At 42.4% G+C, this 19799-nt stretch overlaps 1 long non-coding RNA gene across 1 annotated transcript; it reads left to right on the top strand.

Moving 5' to 3' along the window:
- The first annotated feature begins 392 nt into the window (after positions 1 to 392).
- On the top strand, positions 393 to 12620 carry LOC135361836 (uncharacterized). The gene is made up of 3 exons (XR_010405976.1): positions 393 to 671; positions 4361 to 4591; positions 10952 to 12620. It is a non-coding gene; the product is annotated as an uncharacterized LOC135361836 (long non-coding RNA).
- The last annotated feature ends 7179 nt before the right edge of the window (positions 12621 to 19799 follow it).

Genomic DNA, 19799 nt, shown 5'->3' with positions numbered 1-19799 from the left:
GCCCCTTCCTTACTGTCCCTGCTTGTGCACACATGCACACTTGCTCTCTCTCTCTCTCAAAAAAAAAAAAAAAGGATTAAAAAAAATCAGGCATTTTTCTTCTATGTGTATTATATTTAATAATGAATTGTTATAAAGTCCCATTTCTCTTTTGCTTTGGCAACTGACACACTGTAAAGTTTCAAATGCTGAGCTGTTCCTCTGTTCCTTTCCAGGAAAAATGGATGACCAAAAACTTAGTTTTGATTGTGAGGTTTATCTTTGGCTGAGAAGAACTTGCCAGGAGAATTTTTGAGTCAAAAAGCAGGATCGCACAGGAGGCTCCTTCCTGAGCTCATCTTCCTTCCCTTTGACATATTTGTCATTCCTGCCTTTATCATGAGAGAACCCGAACGGCCACGTGGCATCAGAGCAGACAGTCTCTGGGGCCCTGGCCAGTCACACTCAAGTCAAACGAAGGCTGGGGCGGCCACAGAGCAGTTGTGATGATAGAAGGAGGATACGGCGGGTGAGAGCTTTCACTTTGGGACTAGGGTTACTCAGATTAAGAGGAAACTCCAAGATCATCATCAGGAGAAAAAGAGCCCCTGAGAAAATGATTGCAGAGCTCATGGATGAACCGGGTGCACGAACAGCAGAGCAAAAAAAGAGAAAGGAGTGACCAGAATCTGGTAAGAACAGCAGTTAGCAGAAGAGGCTGAGTCAACTTGCTGGTAGTGATGTACGTGGTGAGTTCAACATGTGAGTGTGCTTCGATGTGTGTGTGTGTGTGTGTGTGTGTGTGAAGGAAGAGAGCCAGCCACCAGGCGCCAGATCAGGAGACGACAGGAATATATGAGATCTGGACACCTGTGTCTACAGAGATAGCTGGAATTAGTTAAAATGCCTAAAGTAAACTACTTAGCGAGATGTAAAGTTGCTTCGCTCATGCTGTGATTTAATTATTCTTTGATAATTGCTTTGTCTCTGAAATGCCAATCTGGGAACCCTACTTAGTCATTATCTAAAGTAATAATACCTGAACCCAGGTGAGCCTCACTGGCCATTGCATCCCGCTGGTGGAAGTCAATCAGAGGCTGGGACAGAGCTGGCACTGTAGGCATGCCTAAGGGACCACCAGTTCACACTGTGAATTTTCTGCACAAGCCACCAAACAGGGCAGTGAATGGACACATCATACCTCAACGGATACCTGGGTGTCCATCATGCTCTCGACACGGCAACACGTCAGTGACAGTTAGCCAAGGGTAGATAGCACTTCCGGAACAACACTGCACACTCAAACTGTGGAATACATGCCAGTTGTATGAACACACAGAACGTCAACATGCCCCCAAAAGCACCAGCCAAATACTTCTGAAATTACTCGCAATCATGTGATTGTTTTAATCAGCTTTCCTCTCTGTTCAAACACCAATATTAAAAAAGTATTTTTCATGTGAAGAAGAAACAGAGCCAATGAAATTACCCAATATTGTCCTATATGCTTGACATTTTATTTAATATTTTTAAAACATATTCTTGTTCTTATCTAATTAAATTTCCTCACCCATTTCAAGCATGATAGCTAATATATTCTCTCTGTGGAATGAACTAGTTGCTGAATGAATAAATTACATTCCAGAGTTTCTGGAATTGATTAATCTTTACTGATCACACTGACTTTTATAAAACAAAAACAAAAGCAAAAACAAACAAACAGAAGTTATCCATAGACCATACATTTAGACTATCAGTTTCTTGAAGGATTTTGTCATCTCAGTAACTGGTACATAAGAGGATCAATAAGTACTGTTGATGGATGGATGGATGGATGGATGGATGGATGGATGGATGGATGGATGGAAGGAAAAGCTGGAAAGATTTGCATTCAGAGTAGTGATGAGGTTGTATGTACCGTCCACCATATCTTGTCTAGACTTAGTCATTGGAACATACAACTGCCATTCAAATACCTTATTAACCAAAAAAATAAATGTTATCACATTCATAAGACAGTGTGAAGAAATTTAAAAAGTTAAAGAATGCACAAGAAACAACAAGTGTTGGTGAAAATATGGAGAGAACAGGGCCCTTGCGCACTGTTGGTGGGAAGGCAAACCAGGGCAGCCACTGTGCAAGGCAGTCTGGAGGGTTCTCAACAAGTCAAAAATAGAACTACCCGAGGTTCCAGGATTTGCACTACTGGGTCTTTACCCAAAGAATACAAAAATACTAATTTGAAAGGATACCTGCAGCATTATTTACAATAGCTGAACTACAGAAATAGCCCGAGTGTCCATCCATAGATGAATGGATAAAGAAGATGTGGTGTTTATATACTATTGAATATTAGTCATAGAAAAGAATGAAATCTTGCCATTTGCAACATGGATAGAGCTAGAAAGTATAATGTTAAGCAAAGTAAGCCAGTCAGAGAAAGACAAATGCCATATGATTTCATTCATATGAGGAATTTAAGAAACAAAACAAATGAACAAAGGAAAAAGAGAGAGAGAGACACAGACTTTTAACTAACACTTATGGTTACCAGAGAGGAGGTAGCTGGTGGGGGGGGGATTGAAGAAATAGATAAAGGGGATTGAGGGTACACTTACCATGATGAGCATTGAGTAATGTATAGAATTGTTGAATCACTGTATTTTACACCTGAAAGTAATACAGCACTGCATGTTAACTATACTGGAATTGAAATTAAAAAGAAAAACTTAATAAAATAAAAAGTTGAAGAATGATTATAACTTCTTATTTGTATGTAGTTGTATATTAACTTAAAATATAGGAATGCTTGAGAATATATAGATTATAGATTATTTATTTTGAAAAAGGCTTTGAGGGATCTTACATTGATACTGGTGAGAACAAAGAAGACAAGGTGTGCTGTGTTCTCCATCCCCTAATGCATTTGGTGCCAAATATAGGACCAGACACATAACTGATTCCGTTTCCTCAGTGTTTTCTGAATTAGAAGTTTCCTCTAATTCTTTAGAAAATACTCATTTTCCTCCAGAAGTTTAAACAAGGCAATTTTTCCCTTTACTTCCTAACTTGTCTGAGAAAAGTAGAGTGCCTATTTACAAATCCTGACAGTGGGGTGACCATAAATGAATAAATGACTCTAGGCTTCTTTTAAGATTTTATTTCTTTATTTGACAATGAGAGAGAGCACAAGCATGGGAAGCGGTAAGCAGAGAGAGAGGGAGAAGCAGATTTCCCACTGAGCAAGGAGCCGATGCGGGGTTTGATCTCAGGACCATGAGATCATGACCTGAGCTGAAGGCAGACGCTTAACCGACTGAGACACCCAGATGCCCCTGACCCTAGGCTTCTAAAATCACATCCTTTCTATACTGCCAAACTCCAGGATGCAATGCAATGAAACCTGAGCTTCAGCTCAGGCTTTCCAAACAAAACGTACGTGACCTCAGCCCAACATCTACAACCATGCTCAATTATAAAATAGCCATGAGGCAACTTACTTCAAAGAGTTCTGCGGAATAATCAAATGACATGATGACTGTAAAATATTTTGTAAATAGTTAAAGTATGGATGAGGATTAAGTACTGTATCTATATTCCACCAAGGATTGACTGTAGGAATCTAAATTTAATTTCAAGCATCTACTCCTGACCTTCTTCATAAACGTCCCCTGACCTTGCAGAGGGCAGTTTATAAAGACCCCATTTTCCACAGTTTTTTCAAAGCAGGCCCCACCATGTGACACAAATGCAGATAAGAGTGTCCTATCTAGAGAATTCAGAGTGAACACTATTTGGTGTCAAAGTTGTAATTAAATACAGCAAAAAACAAATTTGTCCTCTGAATGTTAATCTCATTACCGCCTTCCCAGAGCTACTTGCCAAAAAGTTAACAGCCGTTAAAACTCTGCTGCTTGTCCAATCAGAATATTAAATTAATCAGTGAGGCCCTGACACAAATATTACCAGTGGAATTAATCCTGTGCTTTGTACATGTCTAAAAGGATACATGAAGGCTTTGGGGAAACTTGTGATGTACTTTTCACCGTTTAATATTCCATGTCTTTTTAGAAGGAAGATAACATGACTCTGCTCCTTACCCCTTACCCTATTTCTTTACTCAGAAATCATGGACGGGGGCGCCTTGGTGGCTCAGTCATTGAGCATCTGCCTTCGGCTCAGGTGATGGTCCCAGGGTCCTGGGATCGAGCCCCGCATGGTGCTCCCTGCTCAGCGGGAAGCCTGCTTCACCCTCCCTCTCCTACTCCCCCTGCTTGTGTTACCTCTCTCTCTGTGTCTCTCTCTATCAAATAAATAAATAAATAAAATCCTAAAAAAATGGACAAATTCCATTTTTTAAAGCTATTTTTTTCCTTCACAGATGGAGATGTTGTTTCAGAGATTTTGATGTGAAGTTAAAAACAATGAAGGTTACAATGTTACCATGAAGCAACAAGTGTCCATTCAGGAAATGTCTCATTCTTGCAAAAAAACCATGTTTGTTGAATGCAACCTTCGAAAAGAATGTATGTTATCCAGAATGTGTCTCTTTTCCTCTGTCTGTGTCTCCCTGTTGAAGCTATCTAGATGAGCAAGGTGCATCTCTGCTGGAGTAAGTAATTATCCCGTCTTCTATCTTTTTGCTAATGAAACACATTGTATTCCTAGAGAGAAGGAAATGCCCAAGTGAACACACAGCATCTGACAGATGCCCTTGCCCTGGCTCTGTTATTACAGTGGCAGAGATATCAGGATCCTGTCACCATCCATTAGCCTGAAGGATGGGATGTGGGCACTCACACACTGGGTTGTGCCTGGGCACTTAGTTCAATTTCCTTATCTGGCACAATCGGCAGGCATTTAATGTCGATTAGAGTAGACTGTTTAGTGGTTTAGCAAACTGTGGGACCTTAAAATGAATGAATAAATATTTCCCTTTCACAAATACTTTTTTGCCTAGGAGTCTTGTACCTCACTGTCCATGAACTAACGATTTAAGACCATATGGACAAATAGCTGTTGCTTCCAATCTGTAGTAAAATCCGGAAAAAAAAAAAAAACACATAAAATAAAATCAGATTCACAACTCTTCTAGCCTCCTCTTTCTCATTGGCTAAATGTGCATATTTTCTGTTAATTGTGATTCCGAAGATCGGGCTTCTTTGAGGTGACAGACAAACAGCAGGATATCATGAATATGTATGGTGTGTCTGAGAAAATAAATTAACAGGGGCCAGCCACTCTGGTGACCCCCTTATGTTGTCAGCAATGAGTGTGACAGTGAGGGTCTGTATTGCATGAATTTGCATGACAGAATTTCCTCCTGATCAACTAATTTACTTCATACATTTGGATTATTTTAAGCACTACACAGCAGTCAGATAATTAATCACTAAATCACCAATACTGACATTAAGGAACAAGCAATACATTATTGCTGATTACCACTTAAAACCAGAGTCTATATGGCCACATCTCACAAGGTGGGGGAGAGGGAATGTGTTTAACACGTGAATTTCCTTGAAGTGCATGTTGTTGAGAGGATGACAGGTTGGCAAAATTCCTCTCATCCTGAGCTGTCTGACTTCAGTTTTGAGCCTTGTTGGATTTTTTTTTTTTCAGTGTTAAGTCATAAATGGGACATATTAACTAAGTCTGAAGCAACAGATGCAAGTTGTCCTGATAATGGAGGTAAAGACGCCATTAGTGGATACCTAGTGGTTTCTGTTCAACATGGTTCCTGGCCGGAATCACCTGGATAACTTGTATAAATGCCCCCAAATGTAATATTTTAAGGGTTTAATAATAATACAAATTACTTTGTCACCAAATTTCTAGAATAACAAAATTGATAGATTGTTATTTACTAACTTTTTCTTTATTCTAACTTTGTCTTTATTAGTCAGTGGTGGGAATGTGTGAGCTGCTGAAGGCAGAACAAGGTCTTCCTCACGTTTCTGTCTCTAGCACCCGACATAGCTCCCAGCACATAGTAAACATTGAGCAAATATCACTTCTATCAACTTCATAGAAGCAAGAGATTTGGAGATGAAGCACCGTATTCAAACCAAATGCAAACTATGTAACTATTTAACTACAAAAAGTGTGAAGACGGAACTAAAAGCCCACTTAGACTTTTAGTTCAGTCAGCTTGACAAATCACAGCCCCCAAACAAGTTACATAATTTCTTGGAGCCTGATTTTTCTCATCCTCCAAATCTCTGAGACCATCTTCCCATCTATGGTTTAGAAAGATTAATACTTGCCTTAGAAGAAAAACATGGCATGAAAAGCAAAGTGCTAGCATAGTGATTGGGTCCTAGAAAATGAGTAACACAGGTAGTTGTTATTAGTAGAGCACTGGGTACAGGAAAGAGGAAAGGATTTGCAAAAAAAAAAAAAAAAAAGTCCTGGGGAGACAAAGCCCTTGAGACTTGGTGACTGATGGAACGTGGGGACTTCGAGACGGCTCCGGGCCAGCCAGGACTACCCAAGCTTGTTTGAGACCATACAAATGGCCAGGATAAAGACTTAAGGAAAGAAAGAAGTATATGGAGAAAGATGATGACCTGTAGTTTGGGACAAACTCTGAAGTGTTTGGAAGGAATTCAGCCTGCCATGCCTTGTGGGTTGCAGCAGCCGGGAAGGAGGACAGGAGCTCTGATCACCGAAGGACAAGATCCCATGCAGATGAGCAGGCTCTACTCCAGGGCTCTAATGGACATGCACTCTCAGAAGGAATTCGGGAGGTGGGAAGGCCAGCAGAGGAGGCAGGGTAGGAGGGTGCCATCCTACAGCAGGGACCAGGAGAATGTGGCTTTCTGCAAGAAGTAAGCAGAGCATTTCAAAATGAGGGGATGCACAATGTACCAGCTGAATTTTAGCTATTTCATGGCATAAAGACAGAGAACCACGCGATGCCTGAATGAGAGCAGGTTCAGTAAAAGCATCCGGGAGGAGGGAGAAAGTCAGACTTCAGCGGGTGGAGTGATGGACAATGAATGGACGAGGTGAGAAGAGCAAGTTAAAACATTCGAATAAGATTAGTGAGAGGCGTGGGTCAGAAGGGGTCAGAGAGGATGTTAGGTACCACCTTTGTGACTGGTTGTGTTGGAGTTTATTCGACTTCAGAGGAAATCAGAGCAGAGGGAAGAAATGCAGGGAACTGGGTCTCTGTCTTTGGAAAAGTTGCCTTATAACCCTGATGACTTTTTAGCAGAAGTGTAGTGAACAATGACATATGAAAGATTTCGTAGCAATAAATATATGAGAATAAGAGACTGTGTCGTAGATGGATTAAGAAATGCAATTCTAATGGAAGTGGGTTTGTAGCAGTAGCAAAGAAAAGTGCAGGAAAATTTATAGAGATTCCATTTTTAATTGATCGGATTGGTGCTCTGAGGTAATCAGTCCCTCTCTTTGCTCTGTGACTTTGAGGATACTGCATCAGTACAGCATGTTCCTCCCACCTTGATGCTGGGCTGTGACTTATGCAGTGGTGGCAGATTGTTTCGAATAGGAACTTCAACCATGCACCTGCCATTAGGAAGCTACCCCTTCTAGAAGCTGGACCAAGGAAACATGGGGATGTCCAGCAAACCTGAACCCAATCCAGAGCTTGGAACCAAGACCAGCTCACCCCAGGCAAGATCAGGAGACGTTCTGCAGACCTCCAGATCCTTGAGCAGACACGGAATGTTTGTTATGATAAACCATAAAGGTTTTGAGGTTTGATGCTATGCCATAAAAAAGTATCAGTATTAATAAAGATAAAGTAGGCAATGTAGTGATGACTAAGTACTAGGGAAAGGAAGTATATCCAAATGGCACTTAGATAAACTTCTTGGCAAAGCAGGTTGTGATGACAAAATCATTGATGAGAAATGCAAATCTTGCTGCTCAATTTTTAAATGTAGGATATAATTTACATTTCATCTTAAAAGAGATAGGAGAGAATAACTTATGTGCACAAATACTCTCCCCTTCTTCAACTCTTTGATTTATATGTCATTTATTTTTTGACATAGAAATTAACTATCACACAGGGTTTCAGTCAAATACATCAGTTGTGCAATTGCAACAGTCTATTTTGTTGGGTTTTTTTTCTCTCAAACTTTCCAAAGAGTTTCTTTTTTAGTATTGTTACTTGACCTCTCAGAAGTTCTATAAATTCCTCGTTGAGCATAAAAATGCTCATTTAGGTACTGTTCTTTCTGGGCTAGAATGGAGATGAAGGGAGAGTTTTATTTTTTTAATAGACTTTATTTCTTAGAGGAGTTTTTTGTTCACAGCAATGTTAAGGAGAAGGTACAGAGTTGCTATGCCCCACAGACTCACAGCCTCTTCTGCAACCAGCATCCCTCACCAGAACACACACTTTTCACAACTGGTGGACCCACAAGGACACACCCTTATCACCTAAAAGACCGTCACTTACATAAGGATTTCATTTGGGTGTTGAACATTTTATGAGTTTGAACAAATATTTAATGACACATCCCCACCATTATAATATCATATGGAGTACTTTCACTGACTAAAAATTCTCTGGGCTCTGCCTATTCATCCCTCCCAACCAGCCCCTGGCAACCACTGATCTTTTTACTGAGTCGATAATTTTGACTCTTCTAGAATATCACATAGTTGAAAGCACACAGCCTATAGCCTTTTCAGATTTCGTTATTTCACTTAGGAATAGGCATTTAATTTTCCTCCATGTCTTTTCATGGCTTGTAGCTCATTGCTTTTTAGCGCTGAATAATATTCCATTGTCTGGATGTTTCACATTTTATTTATTCACCTACTGAAGAACATCTTGGTTGCTTTCAAATGTCAACTATCAATAAAGCTGCTGTACACATCGTGTGTAGGTTTTTGTGTGGACATAAGTTTTTTACCTCCTTTGAGTAAATACCAAAGAGCATGACTGCTGGCTCATATGGCAAGAATATGGGTAGTTTTACAAGAAATTACCAAGCTTTTCTCCAAAATGACTGTACAGAGAAGAGTTTTTAATTATTATTTTTAATGATTTTTTGGAGTTTCCCATGTGAGCTTCCTTCTTTTGCAAAGTTTGCTTGTCACCACAATAGCATTGTACAGAGACGTTTACTAAAGCCTGGTCAGACAGATCGAATTTCTTTCCTGTCATTTATCTTCCACTATAAAAATCAAAGAAAAAAAAATCCAGGCAAATGTAAAGTGATATTTAAAAAGAGGGAGAGAGGGGGAGAGAGAGAAACATTGTTTTTTAACTCTGAAGAATAATTCAATTTAAATTTAAAATAATTTATTTTTACAAGAGTTTACTTGACAAAGCTCTTGAGTCCTTGGCCAGGAGTATCCCTTGTTCTCCCTTCTCCCAGCCACCACATATACCCCGTGACTTGCCCATGGGCCATCGGCAATGGGTCCTGACCTCCAGGAGGATTCCTCTGTGTACCCCCGGCCCTCTCCTCCACTGAATTCTGTCCTTCCTGGTCCTTCCCTAGGAAAAACGTACCCCTTTTTTTGTACTAAATATAACATGTCGGAATGACTTATTCACATATTTCTCCGTTTGATTAGGCTCTAAGTAAAATTAGGTCAAAGTTTTGATATTATCCATTTTTAGGAGATAACATCTAGAAACATGCCAAAGTCCAATAAATGTTTAACTAAACCTAACCATTTCAGAATCAGGTGGACAGATGCACTAGTCTCAGATCTGTCCCTAACTCAATGCAGGATACAGAGAGTCCCCCTCATCTTCCAAATGCCGATTTTCTCATTTTTTACTGGGAAGCTGTAGAGGTTGTCTTTGTCAGCTGTGGGATGCTCTGTTCGTACAGTACATTCTGGGAGTGGATAATCGAAGAAGAAAAAAAAAAAATCACCTTGTTCTTTGGTTAAAAAAAAAAAAAAACAACGAAAAACAAAAAACTACTTTTAAGGAAAATATTGGGTTATACCCAATATAAAAACAATTAGAACAAAGAAGCTGAAAGGAAAGAGCAGGACAGGCCTGGGAGAGAGCGTGAGTGCGAATCCAGCTCTTATCTTCCAGGCTACATTGGTATGAAATATACACTTGAGCTGCTTTGATGAAATCCAAGAACAACCACCACCATATGGCCTCCAAAACAGTTTCATGGCTAAATAGACCAATTTCTCAAGAAATGAAGTGTGTCCCATAGGCAGGTCCTGCCAATTTGTGCGACCAAGACGTGGAAGTTATTTTTTAACTCTTCAGGAATTTTGCAAGGTGAAATCCATGGTAGGAGTATTTCCACCACAGAACGTGGCAGATGCAACCACTCAGGGCTTTTCTTCCTCCTGTAGAGAATCAGCTCGCTAACCCATTAGCTGTTGAATATAGCTTTTGAACATCATAAACATCACCTCTGTCCACTAGAGAATCCAGCCTAATGCCCCAGGCATCGTCTGTGGTAACGAACTGATTCATCTCCCATGCACTAGAATGTTACTACCTCCACACCATCTTTGGAAAAATGGAGAAGATAACCAATCAAATAATTTTCTGTGGGGCTTAATTGTTTTGTAGAACCCTGTTGATCGCTTCTTGGCCTTTTGGCTAAGATGAGTGTAGAACCCTGTTGAGAAAAGCTGATGGAAGCATCAGAGACTGTAAGCCGGTGGTTCTTTTCTTTTTCTTATTTATTTATTTATTTATTTATTTTTATTCTTATGTTAATCCCCATACATTACATCATTAATTTTAGATGAAGTGTTCCATGATTCATTGTTTGTGCATAACACCCAGTGCTCCATGCAGAATGTGCCCTCCTCAATACCCACCACCAGGCTAACCCATCCTCCCACCCCCCTCCCCTCTAGAACCCTCAGTTTGTTTTTCAGAGTCCATCGTCTCTCATGGTTCGTCTACCCCTCCGATTTCCCTGCTTCATTCTTCCCCTCCTGCTACCTTCTTCTTCTTTTTTTTTCTTAACATATATTGCATTATTTGTTTCAGAGGTACAGATCTGAGAGTCAACAGTCTTGCACAATTCACAGCGTGTAAGCCGGTGGTTCTTAACACTGATGCACATCAGAGTCGTCTGGAAAACTTAAAAAAAAAAAAAAAAAAAGTACGGTTGTCCAGGCCAAGCCCCAAACCAAAAAAATCAGAATCTCCGGGCTGCGCATCAAAGTCCCATGGTCGTTTTGAGAACCACTGCTGAAAACACTGTGAAAGGGCTGGCGAATCTGGACGTTTCCTCAGCAGGTGGAGTGAGGCAGGTGGAGGGGAACCAGCGCCTGTCGAGTAAGCACCAGCCGCAGACAAGCTCCGCGCAATCGGCGTCTGCCACAAGAGTTTGAAGTCGAGCTATCACCATTCTGGTTGCATGGGTGGCCCTCAGACGAGGGGCCTTGGTGGAACTCGTCTCAGCACTGTTGCCAGGTGCAGTGGCCGCGGGGCGCCCCCACCTCCCTGGAGACATCTCGGGGTTCCCCGGCGAGCCCCGCTGCGGAGCGCGCCCCCACACCCTGCGCCTGGGCGCACATTAATGCCTCTTCGTTTCCCCGGGTCTGCGTTAGTGCTCAGCTCCAGCCGCCCCTTCCCAGGGGCTGTCATGGTTGCTCTCTTCTCTTGGTTGCCTCTCCTGGATCGTTCTGCGCGGCCCCGTGAATTGCTTGAGGGTCAGGACTACACTGCACCTCCGGATCTTCAGAACAGGGCCTGCCTGTGCTGGCCCAGGACGCGGGCTCCGAGCTCATAAGGACTGAGCATTCTGAGAGGACACACATATATACACGTATTTACATACATTTGTGTATATATGAAACCCATACACCAAAATTCAGATCTCTAAAAGGATTTGCTCCAAACTCTCACTACAGCAACATGTAAAGGGAAAAATAAAAATTGATCCTACAAGGGAGACGGTGATGTCAGAAGAAACCGAGAGCAAAAAACCCGGTAAATGTGGGTGAATATAAACAAGCGCTGACTTTACAACATTTAAAATAATAATAATTGGTAACTTTATGGATAAACATAATGGAATTCAAATACTAGGCAACAGGAACATTTAAGATAGGCACATGAATACCATCCGAATAAATCACCTGAAAAAAGAAATTAAGTTAAAAATCAATAATAGAAAGCAGACTCTGAAAAACATATCATTGTCGATTGAAAAACACATTTCTTAATAATTCATGGGTCAAAGAAGAAATAACAGGAAGACATAAAATATCACAAGCATGATGATGACAATACTACATATGGGACTTCTGGGATGCAGCTGAGAGGCTGATTGTAGGAGGTGTGTAATTATGAATGTTTTCCTTATAAAAGGACCAATAATTGATGAGCGGAGACTGTAATTTAAGAGGCTGGAATGAGAACAGGAGGCTAAACCCAAATGCAATTTTTAAATGATAAGGAAATAAATAGCAAACACGGGTACCATAATTGAAGATCCGTATCACCTCCACCCCATCAATTGCATGCCAAATACATAAGAAGCAGAATTCCCCAGAAGTTCTCTGTGCTTTTATCCAGGCTGTTCTTCCTGCCTAAAGTCAGTTTAGATCTAGATCATTTATATGTATATCTGCATCTGCATCTATATCAACTACATCTGTAAGGGTACCTATACCTAATGTTTAAAATAAATATTATTTTAGAGATCAAATAAATCAAATATACATATATTTACAAGTGCATACAACTTTTATTTTTATGTTATATATTTGTGTGTGTGTATGACAACCTCATTCTGCAGCACTTTAGATGTTTGGAGATAATTAAAGACCAGTAGCTCCTTATACAAGGTGCCTGGAGTCAGTCTGATAAAAGAGATACAGTGTTTGCTCATCGAGGGACACGGCTTTCCTGCCGGCCTCCCCACTCTGACCGCAGGTGGAACAGGGATGCCTCCCGTTAGGGGAGGGTCATGGCCAGAGGGAGTTTCACGAAGAGGAAACTCAAACTGGGTAAAGAATTGACTCTCTTGCCGTGAGTTAGGAGATAGTGCTCCTAAAGTTAGCTGGGAGTGCACAACCTTGAGGTGAGGTCGGAGCAGTCCTATAAATGCAGAAATTGGAGGAATGGTAGACATTCTGTGTGGCTCACAACTAGAGCTAATGACAAAGGTGACAGTGGGATTCTGGTAAAATTGGAAGAGAATGGAGCATCTCAGATGTATACTCACTAACTTAAGATCCTGGAAAAATTCATTAAACTGAGCCTTTGCTTCTTCCTCTTAATAATAAGTAAAATTCCTCCTTATTTAGAAGGCTTGCTGGGCGGTGTGCATGAGATTGCATGTGAAGAGCTTAGCACAGACCCTGGCACAGAGCAATGTTGAATCTCAGTAAAAACAATTGTACTAATCAAGTTTCCACCTGTCCAATGACCTGGAATCGACTCTGAAAGCTGGTACAGTCCCTACTACTAACCAGGCTCAAGATGCCTATATGTCCAGCCTGTTTTTGAAGAAACTTATCACCTTATAAAAACAAAAACAAAACTAAACCAACCTTAAATATCCAGGTTTTGCAGCAAAACCCCTGGGAGAAGATATTCACACAACAAAAGTTTGCGTTTTTATGTCTTGAATTTTACTTTCTTCTTTGGTGATTCCTAACTAATTACTGCTGTTAACCAAAACCAAGCTACTTTAGCAAACACTGCCTTCCATTTAAGACTCTAGACCACAGCTTCTCAATTGTGGTGCTCTTGACATGTCGGGCTGGGTACTTCTTTGTTTTGGGGGGGTTGTCCAGTGCGGTGTAAAATGTTTAGCAGTAACCCCGCCCTCTATCCACTAGATGCCTGTAGCATCCCTCATCCATCCACGTCAAGAAAACAATGCCTCTAGACATTGTCAGCGTCCCCTCTTCCCCATGTGGGAGCCACTGCCCTAGACCAGCAGGAACTCATACCTTTTCCCTTAATGCCCAGGTGAACTGGGTTGGAATACTGAGATATTACTACAGGTTTGGAGAGAACAGAAGTATAGCAGTCAACAAGAGCAACACAAAATTGTGTCAATACGCGTAAAAATGTGTATGGTTTATTCAACTTTATCTTGAATTTCCCTGTAAGTTCAGGGAAGGAGATTTCCTCTAGAATTCTCAGCCTAATCTTTGGAGTAAAGGCCACATGTCCCCATAGGAGCACCCTCAAAACCACCTAGACACACCCCAAATGCTTAATCAAGAACCAGGGTGAGAGAGTGCTTCTTGTCCCACTAAAGTCAATTTCAAATTGTCATTTTTGGTAAAGAATTTTCATACTCACCGCTGATCGATGCCAGGAAATTCTACCTTGCTATTAGAAATCTCACCTTAGGGCGCCTGGGTGGCTCAGTTGGTTAAGCGACTGCCTTCGGCTCAGGTCATGATCCTGGAGTCCCGGGATCGAGTCCCGCATCGGGCTCCCTGCTCGGCGGGGAGTCTGCTTCTCCCTCTGACCCTCCTCCCTCTCATGCTCTCTGTATCTCATTCTCTCTGTCTCAAATTAATAAATAAAAAAAAAAATCTTAAAAAAAAAAAAAAAAAAAAAAAAAGAAATCTCACCTTACCTGGCCTTTTCCTCTGGGACTCCAGTGGGACTGATGCCCATGGATATGATAGGACAAGGCCCTCATTCCTTCAAAAGCATGTCCCAGACAGTGATGGGATGAGGAGGAGACTCTCTCCCTGGAAGCCCTGTAACCCTGTGCTGCCATCCTGGCAAAACAAAAGTTGTAAATGCTAGGTCATCTTCTTGGCCTTTCCAGAAGGAACTGTAAAGCTAGTCCCCGTTAGGCAGAGCACTCACTGCTGCTACATGAACAGAGTACAGCATGGTTTCCAAATGTCTTCTGGAGGGGAAGACGAACCATGAGAGATGATGGACTCTGAAAAATAAGCTGAGGGTTCTAGAGGGGATGGGGGTGGAGGATGGGTTAGCCTGGTGATGGGTATTAAAGAGGGCACGTTCTGCATGGAGCACTGGGTGTTATGCACAAACAATGAATCATGGAACACTACATCAAAAACTAACGATGTCATGTATGGGGATTAACATAACATCATAAAATTAAAAAAAAAAAAAATGTTGTTACCCGTCCAGAGTCAAGTGTTTACCATTACTAAATATGCCAGCAGAGTGGGTTAGCACCTGAATTATCACCAAACACCTCAAATCCTATGAAGATACTTAAAGTTTAGGAACATGGGCCTGTCCCAATCCTGAGTATCTTGAGATCTCTGGTCTTACAAGACGTCCATTATTTCTATTCATCATTTGGGGAGTGTTACACGGATAGACAGAAAACAGCCTACCTACTTTAGAAAAACACAAATTCTGCCTCCTTTTTTTTTTCCTTCCAAATAAGATTAATCATTTTCAGACACACTGTTGTGGGGCCTTGAAGGTTGTGTTCTTTGATTTGGTTCCTTAGTTAATGCAGGAAATGGACATTGCTTAATGGAACAACCAATAAGAACGTTATTTTTTCCTTTCTTTCATTTCAAAGTAATAGATTTAATGTTTGAAATAGCAAACATACTGAAGCCATTAGGAGCCAAATTACTCAAATGCTTTTCAAGTAAACTGCTCAAAGTCTTTGATCCTATCAGCTGACAACTCCACGAGAGCTTGGGCGCTCGGCCCTGACCATGTGGAAGCAGCTTATGCCAGAAAGACGTGCACAGTTGACCTGAGCCAGACTGGGAGCACAGGACAATTAAGAAGCTCCAAAAGGAATACTCAGGTTACTTCATAAGCCCAGCCTTCATGGAGGTAGACAAAGTTGCCCATCTACCATTCTGGATGGTGATATTAATTTAGTTTGCTGAGTTCACAAAATTCTATTGATTGATGCAAAATAATCTCATTTTAGAAAAGCACTCTGAGCAACCTCAAAACCTAGACCAAACAGCAGTCTCAAGAAAGAAAGCCCAATGCACCTGCTGCCCTCCCTCCTTGGGCTCCCTCTGCTCCCTGCCCCCTCAGTCCTCACGCTTGGGCGTGGCTGCCCAGCCCCCCTCCATGCGCTCTGTACTGAACCCCATCCCGGGCAGCACCCCGATCCTTCAAGCCATCTGCGTCTTTCTGCTCCTCATCCCTATCAAGGAGTCCTGGGCCCAGTTCTGAGTCTCTCCAAGTCCTCTTGAATGTCTGGGACTACTTCGTGGATCACATCAAATCCACACGTAATGACCAGTACCAGATAACTCTATAGGGGAAATGCTGGGCAAAATGGCAATCCCATGTTCAGAAGGTGGGCAGCTGCCACATCGAGGTGCCTCACTGAGTAAGCATTTAGGCAACATCCCCAGCCCCACACCTGCCTTCAGGTACCCTATACGCGGTCTTCAAAAATCCCCAATTAAAGCTGAAAGCACACCCACAGGGGAGCTGCAAACCAGCCCAGCGGGGAACGGGCTGTGGTCCCTGGTGCTCTCCTCTGGGTCTTTGACCGTGGCAGGAAACGCTCGGTACATCCTAAAGAGAGGACGACGCCGTCAGCGCGTGGTGAGCCTCCCGCGGGCACCGCGTCCCCCTGATGATATTTGGTCACCTGTCTTTTATGAAGCAAATATGAAACTGTGTTGGGGGAGAGTGACAGCAACTCTGTTACTCGGCCATCTGCTGCTTTATCTCAGCTCCCAGCAGCTCTGTAATGAATATTTCTGCATGCATGTTTCTGACTGATAATCAAACTCAGAACAAGTCCTAATTGGGTTTTCCAGTGCATAGAGAAGTGTCTATATTAGCTTGGCAGATGTCCCACTAATGTTAAATTAAAAGTACAAATATAGCAAGCTTTAAAAACAAAAGCCCACTTTGGTTGGGTCTTAAACATATACAGAGAACAGAATTTATGGGGGCTTCACACACGTTCAGACAGTATTAAAATGCGGCCTGTCCAAAAAAGGGAAAAGTCAGCAAAATGCCTGCAAGGGGGTTACATATCTGATGACTCCGAAGACACTAACTGGGGTATTTTAACTTGTACCCAGAGAGCTGGGAAGATGAAAAGTAATCAGAAATTTGAGGGGGAAGTCACTGGTTACATTGAACTGAAATATTTCCTTGCTATGTTTGTTACTGTTCTTTAATCTTTGATGTTCTTCATCAGCCTCCACGGCAAGAAGGATTTCTTAGGGAACGCTGTGTAGAGAACCTAGAATAATGAAAGGAAAGAACATAAAGATGAGTGTGGTACCTTTTACAGAACTTCACTGTAACACCTGTGATGCTCCAATCCACTGAGCTGTTCACACACTCGTCTCTGGCAGCGAAAGGCAGGGGATATTGTAAGCTGAGCTCACAGCCCACACCTACCACACTGTCTGGCTGGTAGTATGTCCTCCAAACAGGTTTGCTAAAAACTGAGTGAATAGGTGGGGCCCAGGGCATTTTTAGGGCAGTGAAACTACTCTGGGTATTACAATGGTGAATGCATGTCATTAGACGTTCATCCAAACCCACAGAATGTGCAAAATAAACCATGAACTCTGGAGTGTTTACAGTGCATGAATGAAGGCCCACTGATCGTGAAAACAGCCCCACTCTGATGAGGGTATTGACACTGGGGAGCCTGCACGTGTGGGGAGCAGGGGACGCGTGAGAAATCTCTGCCTTCCTCCTGACTTTGCTGTGAATCTAGAAATGCTCTAAAAAAAACCCTTTATTAAAAATACAGCACTGAAAACAATTTAACAATTAAATTAAAACAGATACACTCATTTCCATAATTTATTGTATTAAATTTTTAAAAGTCTTTGATATAGCGGGTCTGTCTGTTTTTTAAAGAACATTGTGAATTCTCAGACCTCACAGAATCTTCAATGATACAGGGTCTACTCTTCTCTTTCTGGAAGCGTGGACTTGGAGGCCCGGGAGCATCAGGGTTCTGTCTGTGGTCACCCAGCATGGCCCAAAACCCCTCCTTTGTATCTCCAGCCTAGGGCTCCTCCTCACACCTGTCTCTTCCCTCGGCTACTGTACATTGCCTGTGTCGGGACATGTCCCCAGATGCTGCAGATCTTGCACCCTAGCCCCCCTCTCCAGCGGAGCTCAGTCCTAAAGAGAAGAGTGTCGTCCTTTGTCTTTTCTGTATGTTGAGCTCAAATATTTCTGTGTCCTCGGCTCTCTGAATCTTCCACCAACAAGAACTGTTATCTTATTTTTACCCCAAATGCTCAGAAAGCAGATGCCCCTCTGTAAGGTGCCGAGGCTCCTGCCATGGCCTGACTGCCCTGCTGCCCTCCCGCTCACCCCAGGTCGACCTGTGCTCAGCGCTGTGAGGGGACGGAGCACCTGGCTCATTCAGTGTCCTCATACTTCTTCACTGATAAACCTAAACTGGTGGATCTTCAGGTGGGCCCAAGAAAGGTAACGACAAAGAGGAATGAACGAGGGAAGGGGCTCAGCGCGGGGCTGGGGGGGCAGCCTGTGACCTTCACGCAGAGCTCGCCTAGCCCTGCTGCGGCCAGTTCCGGGCAACACGGACTGGACTTTGGTCTTCAGTTTCTAGAACTGCACATCGACACATCTAGATGCTTTCCTTGAAAGCCTTCTTTCCGATGATAGATTTAATTTGAGGAGATGATTTTCATTATTACTTCCAACAGAAACAGACGGATGACTTGTCTTTAATCTGTATCATTTTAAAATGCTTTAAAGGCACATGTGTGATCTGCCTGCTCTGTATTTGCACAGCAAACATTCTGGAATCTAATAGTGGCAATATAAAAATTAGTTAAAACCTCTTTTTTATGACAAAGAGCGGATAACTTCATGTGGGATATTTATAAAATAATCCCAAATTGTGTTCCAAATCACCCCCACTTGGAACACGATTCATTCTGAGGAGTTTTCAGAACCGCTCGGAGTAACTGTGTGGAGATTGTCCGCACGCTACGCCCCACGTCCCAGATGGGAGGCCCCGATGAAAGGCCGAGAGCAGCTTCACGCTGATGATTTCTCTGTCCTCAGAATGTGTATTTTAAGCTGCTCTGTCTCTGTCCTTTCTATCGAGATTGAACTATTCGTTTCCAGCATGAATGTTAAATGTCGATCGTATCCTCCACGCTGCTGTGTTCCTGAATATGTATGTCTTTGGCTGAAAGCAGAGGTGTTGGTCCCAGATGCCGGGCTGACACAGAGCTGCCTTATGGAGCCAGTCGGCATGGAAGCCGCTTAGCACCCCGGCTTCCCCAGCTGCGAGAATTTCCTTATCAGCGTCTCCCACCCACATCTAATTCATACTGATCCATTTCAGAAGATAAACCTTGCACAGATCAGCTCTGTGAATGGGACTCGCAGATGAAAGCTTACTCAAATTTTCTGACATTTATAAGCAAAGGAAGTCAACCTGCAGAGAAGTTAGCTCAAAGAGGGACGTAAGCCTCTAGAATGGCAGAGATAAAATAACATATTGTTGGCAAAGACATGGAGGATAGAGATCATTTTTCTGCCTTATGGATGGATTATACACAGCATCATCTCTGATGAGGAGCTTGTGTGTGGAAGACCCCGCTATTCGGCCTTTGGCAAACACTCGGAATCCACTTCTCTCTGTCCCATAGCCACAGATGACCCACCCGCAGGGCCTGCGTGTCCCGATGCCACCTCTGCTGGTCCCCAAAGCCAGAGCTTCCCAAACTCTGCACATCCTGGTACCCATGGAAAAATTAAAGTATTTGCCTGGAGCACCGAGTCACCAGGGGACCTGGCTGCCCCCAAGGACTTAGAGAGGACAAATCCATCTCTCCTGCACCCCTATGTGCACACCCCAAACTGTGACTCTAAGGAGTACAGCTTAAGGCATTGGTGAAAAGCAAACACACTTCTGAGAAAAATAATGCAAGTG

This window comes from Mirounga angustirostris, unplaced genomic scaffold (genome assembly GCF_029215605.1).
Source record: "Mirounga angustirostris isolate CCGP_5_RB_7025 unplaced genomic scaffold, mMirAng1.0.hap1 SCAF_10, whole genome shotgun sequence".
Lineage (NCBI taxonomy): Eukaryota > Metazoa > Chordata > Mammalia > Carnivora > Phocidae > Mirounga > Mirounga angustirostris.
Note: the sequence above shows the minus strand (reverse complement) of the source record. Positions and strands in the feature narration are given on the sequence as shown.